Raw genomic sequence first — 9,325 nt, 5'->3', positions numbered from 1 at the left:
TGATTCTAGAATTAGCTCTTCTGGAAGTGTGTTAGGAACTCATAGCTGTGTTGGGGAGAGGGGAGGGAAGAAATATTCCTAGCAGGTTTGTGATGGTCAGCACCAGTAGTATTTGACATCTTTGAATCATTCTTTCATTTCTTTTTTCTGTTCCTTCTCCCTTCTTCCTTTTTCCCCCCCTTTCTCCTTCTCCCTTCTTCCTTTTTTCCCCCCCTTCCTCCTCCTCCCTTCTTCCTTTTCCCCCCTTCCTCCCAAGGCTGCACAGGCAGCAGCACATGCTGTATCATGTGTCTGTGCCGAAGCATGAGTTTTGGCCACTTCTTTTGGTGGCCCAGCCATTTCAGCCTGGTACTCACGGAATTCCAAATCTCAGTGCTCTGCTCCCCTCCCAGTAGCAGAAGTTTGAAGCAGCCAGTCTATGCTGTCATCTTTCTGAATTCTTTGTCAGCAGGGAAGAGCAAATTTGAGGCTGTGACGCTGCCCCAGGCACAGCAGAGTGCTGTTTGTAAAGCACTCTGAGAGCTGCTGTAGGATCATTGGCTGTGGAATGGAAACCATTGGAAAGAAACATTTCTAGCTTTGCTTTTTAATGCTGTTTTTCTATCCCACTGGCTGCTGTGCTGCTGCTTCAAACTTCTCTTCAGTGAATATTTGTTGATCCTGCCAAAATGGTGTTTCACAGGTATGCAATCAAAATGTTTTCTGAGTCTGTCCAGGACTGTATCAAACACACAAACAAAACCCAACCCAACCAACCAAGCAACCAAAAAAACCAACAACAAACCCCCCAAAACCCAACCAAAGGAAACCAAACCAACCCCAAACTGGGGAGTAAGGAACAGAGACCTGGCTTGCTTGGCACTTGGGGTTGTTATCCAAACCACAAGGAGCAGCACAGCTTTCAGTTTAGCTAAAAGCTGCTTGGTGGCTGGAAAATCATGAAGCTGAAGGTTTAGCCAGTTCACAGAGGGTTAACATTTTGTGTCTCTCAGAATAAGCCCTCCCAGCTGGGGACTGGGCATCTCTCTTTGCTACAAGTCTTAGAAACACCAAATGGTTTGGGTTGGAAGAGATCTTCAAGATCATCTAGTTCCAACCCCAAGCAATGGGCAAGGATGCCTCCTACTAGCCCAGCTTGCTCAAGGCTCTCAAAACTGCCAGGTTTGGAGCATCCACAGCTTCTAGAGGCAACCTGTTCCAGTGCCTCACCATCCTCATGGGGAAGATTGCTTTCTAATCTAATCGTGTTGAGGTTGGAAGAGTCCTTTGAGATCATCAAGTCCAACTAATGTCTAATCTCAATCTGGCTTGTGAAGCTGCACTTGACCACCTGATGAACCATTAGTAGGACATGTTTAAACTAAAGCAGTTCATCAAGAAGTCTCAGACTGGACATTAGGAAACATTTCTGTACTGGGAGGGTGGTCAAGCACTGGAACAGGCTTCCTGGAGAGGTAGTTGATGCCCTATGCTGCTTGGTAGTTTAAGAGGCATTTGTATAATGCCCTTAACAACATGCTTCAACTGATGGTCAGCACTGAAGCCATCAGGCAGTTGGATTAGATCATCATTTGAAGTCTCTTCCATCTGGAACTATTCTGTTCTGTTCCAAGAACAGCCTGCTCCTTCGCCACCCTGGCAGCAACTCCAGATGAAAGATTGCCCAGTGCTGTATCACTTGTAATAACAAGGAGGCAAATTCTGGCTCACTGATGTGTTTGCCATCGCTGGGAGATGGTTTTGCCCAGGACTAGTTGTGATTGAACACTGGAGAGCTCAACAGCTCAGAGGAGGATAGCCAAGAGAAGTCTGGGATCCATAGAATCATAGAGTGGCTTGAGTTGGAAGGCACCTTCAAGATCATCCAGTTCCAACCCCCTGCCATGGGCAGGGACACCTTCCAGTAGATCAGGTTGCTGAAGGCTAACTGAAGAAAACAGTTTGAATTCCCTAGCATTCAACATGTGATCAGAGGGCTGGAGCACCTCCCCTTTGGGGACAGGCTGGGACAGTTGGGGCTGTTCAGCCTTGAGAAAAGAAGGCTCCAGGGAGACCTTAGTGCTACATTGCAATATCTGAAGGGGACCTACAGGAAGGCTGAGGAGGGACTGTTCAGAAGGGCCTGTGGGGATAGGATGAGGGGCAATGATTTGAAACTGGAGCAGGGCAGATATAGGTTGGACATCAGGAGGAAGTTCTGCACAGTGAGGATGGTGAGACACTGGGACAGGTTACCCAGAGATGTGGTGGAGGCCCTGGGCAGCCTGATCTAGCTGGAGGTGTCCCTGCTGCCTGCAGGAGTTGGATAAAATGAGCTTTGAGGCTCCCTTGAACTCGATGCAATCTTGTGAAGCTGTGCAAACGAAATCATCTGGAGGAGCAGGAGAGCTGGAACACTGCTGGAGCCCTGCTGGAGCCCTGCTGGAGCACTCTTACCTTTCAGGCAGTCCCTCTGTAAGCCTTTTCTCTTTGTAAGGCTCTAATCCTCAGATACTCAGCACAGCAAATCCCATTTGCTGCTGCTTTCTTTTCTCACTGAAAGGAAATGGGAGATTAAATTTTAATCCTTGATCGCCTTGGCAGATTCCATCCCTAGAAGTCCAACCTGAGAGCACTAATCTTGCTTTCCTTGGAAAGCTTTCATGGCTCCTGGCTCTCAAGCCATGATTCACATCAGCCACACTTTTAGGTGTGCTCCTGGGTGTCTTTTCTCTCCCTCAAGCTGGCAGCAGCAGTTTGAAGTCATCACTACTTCAGCCAGGTCTGTTTTCAGCTCCCTCTTCCCTCAGCTTCTCTGTACCTTCATAGAATAATTTGGGTTGGAAGGGACCTTGAGGATCATCCACTTGCAAAGCCCTACTAGGGGCAGGGACACCTCCCATTTGACCAGGTGGCTTCCAACCTGGTGCAATCTGAATGGTTCAAGGTGTTGTCTGCAGACCTTGTTTTGCATCATCCTTACACCCTCATAGCTCCAACACATCAATGTTGGATCACATTTTAGTTTAAAACCAACTGCATGCTTCTAGAGAGGAGCAGCCTGAGAGGGGATCTGATCAATGATGATCAATATCTGAGGGGTGGGTGTCGAGAAGAGGTCAGGCTCTGTTCAGTGGTGTCCTGTGATAGGACACGGGGCAGTGGCACAAACTGGAACCCAGGAGATTCCACCTCAACATGAGGAGAAACTTCTTTGGTGTGAGGGTGCTGGAGCCCTGAGAGAGAGATTGTGTCCTCAGAGAGATTGTGGAGTCTCCTTCTCTGGAGAACTTCCAAACCCATCTGGATGCGTTCCTGTGTGACCTGCTCTGGGTAATCCTGGTTTAGCAGGGGGTTAATCTCACTTCCAACCCCCACCATTCTGTGATTCTATGACTTGTGATCTTCAGTGTTGTTCTTGGGATGGACTGTGGGGTTTGTTCCCTGTCAGTTATGAGCCATTGCCCTTCATCAGGTCTGGGTTTTGAAGCTGCTCTGCAGGCATTCAGGTTGCTCTGGGTTTCAGCTGATGTTTCTCAGCTGTTTTGTTCTTGGGAAGAGAGGCAATAGAACCAAAGCTGTTTGTGCACAGGCCCTTCCCCTGCAGTAAAAAGAGGAGAGGAGACATCAAAGAGCTACAAAGCTGCTGAGGGGCCTGGAACATCTCTGTGATGGGGAAGGGCTGAGAGTATTGGGGCAGCCTGAGGGGAGGGATATGATCAATGCTGATCAATACTGCAAGGGTGGGTGGCAGGAGGATGGGACCAGGCTTTGTTCAGTGGTGCCCAGGGACAGGACAAGGGGGAAGGGGGCACAAACTGGAACATCAGAAGTTTATCTGAACATGAGGAGGAACTTCTGTAATTCAAAGGTGATGAAGCCCTGGAGCAGTCTGCCCAGAGAGGTGGTGGAGTCTCCATCTCTGGAGGCATTTCAAAGAGGCAGAGATGTGGTGCTGTGGGCCATGCTTTAGCTCCAGCCTTGATAGAATTAGATCATGGTTAGACACAATGATTTTCATAGTCTTTTTCAACCAAAACAATCCTGTGAAGTCCTTCTGAATCAGGAGGTGATGCAGTGTCAGTAGCTAACCTCATGAGGACTGGGCTAGGGTTTGAGTTTCCTTAGATCAAGAAGCCTTTGGCTTACCTGGTTAGTGCTGGTGCCCCATGGGATTAGGGGAATTACACAGGGAAGTGAGATCTTTGGGGTATCAAAGTGGTTATTCCTTAGACCCTTTAGGAGGTGGAGGGGCTGATCCCAGGGTAGAGTAGCTGATTTTCACTTGCATGAGCGCTGGGGGAATTTCTTATCTTGAGACAAGCTTCTGGAAGGTAGCTTTGTTCCCTGTGGTGCTGCCCTACCTCATCCTGCCAAGCTGCTGTGCTCTTCTCTCCAAGCCAGCTACCAAACAGCCCTTGCTGAGCTCGCTGGTGTCTGACCTGCTTTTGTGGGAAAAATTGGCTCTTTAGGTGGTTTCCTTGCTGAGGTTCTTGCCTGAATAGTTCAGGTACCAGCTGAACACAAACTGCATCGCTGAGGATGTTAGCTGTGGAGTCACATCAGCAAGGAGCTTCTTCAAAGGAGAGGGTCAGCCTCTTCTCCCTGGTGGCAAGAAACAGGACGAGAGGAAATGGTTTCAAGCTGTGCCAGGGGAAATTCAGGCTGGGTATTAGGAAATATTCTTTCACTGAAAAGGTTCTCAAATGTTGGAATGGTCTACCCAGGGCAGTGGTGGAGTCACTGTCCTTGAGGGTGTTCCAGCAGTGTGTGGACCTGGTGCTTAGGAACATGGTTTAGTGGTGACTTTGCAGTGCTGGCTCAAAGGTTGGATTAGATGATCTTGAAGGTGTCTTCCAACCAAAGATATTCCATGATTCTGTTGTGGAGTCTTTTTCTCTGGAGAGATTCCAAACCCACCTGGATATCCTGGGTAACCTGCTCTAAATGAACCTGCTTTGGCAGGTGGTTGGATTAGATAATATCCAGAGGTCCCTTCTAACCGCTACCATTCTGTGATTCTATAAAGTAAAAGAGGACGGATTTAGACTGGATCTAAGGAAGAAATTTTTAATATTAAGGGTGGTGAGACACTGGCACAGGTTGCCCAGAAGCTGGGGAGATGCCCCGTCATCACAAACATTCCAGGTCAGGTTGGACGGGGCTCTGAGCAACCTGATGGAATTGAAGATGTCCCTGCTCACTGCAGGGTGGTTGGTCTAGATGAGTTTTAAAGGTCTTCTCCAACCCAGAGCATTCTGTGATGCTGTGATCAGGTATGGAGCATGGAGAGTCATCTACCGTGCTGTGCAGCTGGGCAGTTCAGGTGACAACAGGGCCTTAGGACTTGTGAGTGCACTCAGAATGGAGATGCCCAACATTTGTTCCGTGCTTCAGGCCACAGAGAGTCAAACTTGGTGTAAAGCAGCATTTGCCTGTTGTCTGGAATTTCCTGGAGTGGAGGACTTGTGGGTTAAGAACACAACATTTTGGTTTTAGAGTTGTCCTCAGGGTAAGACAGAGGTGGTCTTGTGCTACTAGGCCAAGGCTGCTCTTGTCAGGCTGAAGAACCAGGCTGAAGAACCACGCTTCCCTGCTTTCTCCATGACTTCTGGCAGATGATTTCCAGTATTGCCACATTAGCTTCCTTCTTCCCTGAAGTTTAGAAACCTGCTCTGCTTCTGAGGTCCCAGATGCCCTCTTCCCTGGAGGTGTTCAAGGTTGGATGAGGCCTTGAGCAAGCTGGGCTGGTAGGAGGTGACCCTGCCCATGGCAGGGGGTTGGAACTGGATGATCTTGAAGGTCCCTTCCAACCCAGTCTAGGATTCCGTGATCCAGGGGAACATTCAGAAGGCAAACCCAATGTGGATGTGCAGGGTGCTGTCGTTTACAACCACAGATGGATCCAAACTGGAGGGTGGGAGAAAGCAGATGAACCACATGTTCTATCTCACCTGGACACACAGGATAGAAGGAAGGTGCCTGTTGTTTTGTTCACTCTGCAGCAGTATTGGGTGAGGGCTGTTCAAACTGTACATGGAATTGAGTAGGAGTGAAAGGGCTTAGTGTTCCCATAGTTGGTTTGCAGAAGAGCTGGCCTGCTGGTTGCCATCATGCTGTCAGAAAGAATCTCCAGGATGCAGCTGCTTTTTCACTGCTTGTGCAGAAAGATTCTCAGTTCAGCTTTTCCCTCTTCCTAAGGAGGCCCCTCAGTAGGTTTCTCAGTTGCTTTCCCATGGCAGAATGAGCAGTGTCAGAGGCTTTGAGAAGCCTGCATACTGTTGGCTGGTCAGAGCAGAACATCAGCATGGTCAGGACTGCTGGTCCTGTTGTTCTCCCTGTACCTTAAGGAGATGTCCTGCTTTTTGCATTCCCAGGACTGTGCTAAAGAACAATGACTTGAGGTCAAGACAGGAATTAACCACTCACCTCACCAACCAGTGGCCTTCCCCAGGAGCTCTGGATGTCAATGCTGTTGCCTTGGACACTCTACTCTATAGAAAGCACAACCAACAATGGGATGAGTAAGTTGAGTGTTGACTTTGATTCACTTTTAGAGGAGTAGGGAAGCTCCAAGTGACACATTTTCCTCGGCCTACTCTGAATTGTGTCCTGGTGGCATGACCTGTTGTACAAGGATCAGCTGGCAAGACGAGCAGCTTCTCCTTCTCTTGCTTGCCATAAAAACGTCCTTCCTTTGGATTTATTGGGGGAAAAAAGAAAGCATTGCTTCAGAAAAAAACCCAAATGAGAGTGTTTAGGAGAAGGAAGGTGGACTGCCTAGTTCTTTGCAGAAAGCTCTTACAGGAGAACTGAGGACATTTTGTTATTATAGAATCATTTTTTGGTTGGAAAAGACCTTTAAGACCATCAAGTCCAATCATTAAATTCATTAACTCAGCATATATATAACAGTTTGGATTCTCTTTCACTGCATTACTATTAAATACTCCTTGCTTTGCAGGAAGAGTTTTCATAGCCTGGACCAGCTTTCAGCAGAAGTTAGCCTTTCCCAGTCCTCTCTGGAGCCAGGTCACTCACAGGATGGCAAGCAGGATGGAATCAACTTGTTGCATGAAGGTATGCATTCATTCATAGATTCATAGAATGGTTTAGGTTGGAAGGGACCTTAAAGATCATCCAGTTCCAACCCCCTGCTGTGGGCAGGGACACCTCAATAATTCTAAGATTTTGTGCTGTACTTTAAAGGTAAGCTTCAAAAATATTCCATATCTTTCTTCTCCAGCAGAGAACCAGGGACAGCGTGGGTCCAAGGAGTATCTTCTGTCATCTCTCTGCTATCATTTAAATCTTTGGAGCTGTTTAAGTGTCCTTTTTTGTTTGTTAAAAGAAGGACTCCAGGCTCTGGCCCTGACAGTGCTTGGGCTAAAGCAGAGAGAGGAAGATGATGTGGCAGGTTGCCCAGGGAGGTTGTGGATGTCCCCTCTTTGGAGGTGTTCAAGGCCAGGTTAGATGAGGCCTTGAACAAGCTGGGCTGGTGCGAGGTGTCCCTGTTTGTGGAAGGGGGGTTGGAACTGGATGATCTTGAAGGTCCCTTCCAACCTAACCCGTTCCATGATGCTATGAATCTCTGCCACATGCTGGTGCAAAGATGTGATGTAGATAGGCTGGGTGCTTGGCAAGGTCTGGCTGCTCCATCTTGTGGGCAGCTCTGGAAAGCAGGGAAATGCTGCAGAAATTCTGACATAGAATTTGAGTTGGAAGGGACCTTCAAGATCATCTAGTTCCAACCCCCTGCCATGGGCCAGGACACCTCCCCCTGGATCGTATTGCTAAAGTGAAGTGGAATCAGTGTGGCCATGATGGAAAATCCATGTGCAGATCTACTTCTGACTGCTTTTTACCTCTGGTAAGATCTGCTCTTGCCACTGAGAACAAGAGTTTGGGTTTGAATTTCAACACTTTATCTTTAAAGGTAAAACATGTGAGTCCAGAGGAGGCCACCAAGATCATCTGAGGGCTGGAGCACCTCTGCTATGGGGGCAGGCTGAGGGAGCTGGGATTGTACAGCCTGGAGAAGAGAAGGGAGCCTTCTTCTGGGCAGCCTGTTCCAGGCTTTGAGAACCCTTTCAGTCAAGATGTTTCTTCTCAGGTCCAACCTAAACCTCCCCTGCTGCAACTTAAGGCCATTTCTTCTCCTCCTATCACTTGTTCCTAGGGAGGAGAGACCAACCCCCACCTGGCTCCAGCCTCCTCTCACGGAGCTGTAGGGAGCAATGAGGTCTCCCCTCAGCCTTTTCCTCTCTAGACTAAACACCCTCAGGTCCCTCAGCTACTCCTCACCAGTCCTGTTCTCCAGGCCCTCCTCCAGCTTCCTTGCCCTTCTCTGGACCTGATCCACCTGGACCTCGGGACCTCTGCCACCAGGTCAGGAAAGGTGGCATCAATCCTCTGCATTTCTGAGGTGCAGAAGTGTTGGAGCAGGAAGATGTCATCCACAACAGAGCAGATCAAAGAGTTTCTTCTCTTTCTGCTTTGCTTTTGTGGTGGCTATCCTGTGCTGTCCAAATGCTCAGCCTGCCTCTTGTTTCTGTTCCCAGGGAAGGAGGACACCCCATCGCTGCTTGGGCTCTGTGGCTCCCTCACATCAGTTGCCAGCTACAAATCCCTCACCAGTCTGAAATCCAGTGAATGTCTTGCAAGCCCCACAACAGAGATGACAAGTCCAGGCTTAACACCATCCTGAGGCACAGCCAAGACCAAAGAGCTTGGTGTTGCAGGCATGAGCTTGTGTTCCACAGCACGCCTGGCAATGGGGACTGCTACTTCTGTTACCAAACTCAGCTGCTTTATTTTTCTCTCTTCATGGATTCCTGTTCAGGTCACAAATTCTGTCCCTTTTCATTGACTTTGTTTTGTTGTTTTGGTTTGTTTGTTTGTTTTTTTCCCTGAGGATTTTTGAGATTTTTTTCTATTTCAGTCTGGAAGTCTTTAAAGCTCTTGGGCAGGTGGAGGACATCGAATCTGTTATTTAGCATTAAAGGCTTGGAGCTCAGTCCCTTCCCTGACTGCCACAGCCTTCATTCCTCCTGGCCCTGCTGTGGCCATGGCTGTTTCTACCTGCAGAGTGCACAAGGATCCTCACCACCCTCCTTTTGGGGGAAAAGAAGCATTTTGCCTAACACCCAGCTTTGCATCTGTATCTTGCACAGGTCCTCATCCAAACAGCTCCTGGACCCACCAGCAGCTCTCAGGCTGACTCAGTGCTGGGATTTGCATTGCTGCCAGGGTCATGGCACGTGGGGGATGTCCACATAGGAAGAACTACACTGGAACAGCAGCTCAAAGACATGCAGTTCTGGGCTCCCCAGTTCAAGAGGGACAG

This window comes from Indicator indicator, chromosome 11, assembly GCF_027791375.1.
Source record: "Indicator indicator isolate 239-I01 chromosome 11, UM_Iind_1.1, whole genome shotgun sequence".
NCBI lineage: Eukaryota > Metazoa > Chordata > Aves > Piciformes > Indicatoridae > Indicator > Indicator indicator.
The sequence above is the reverse complement of the archived record's forward strand: the minus strand, read 5'-3'. Positions refer to the sequence as shown.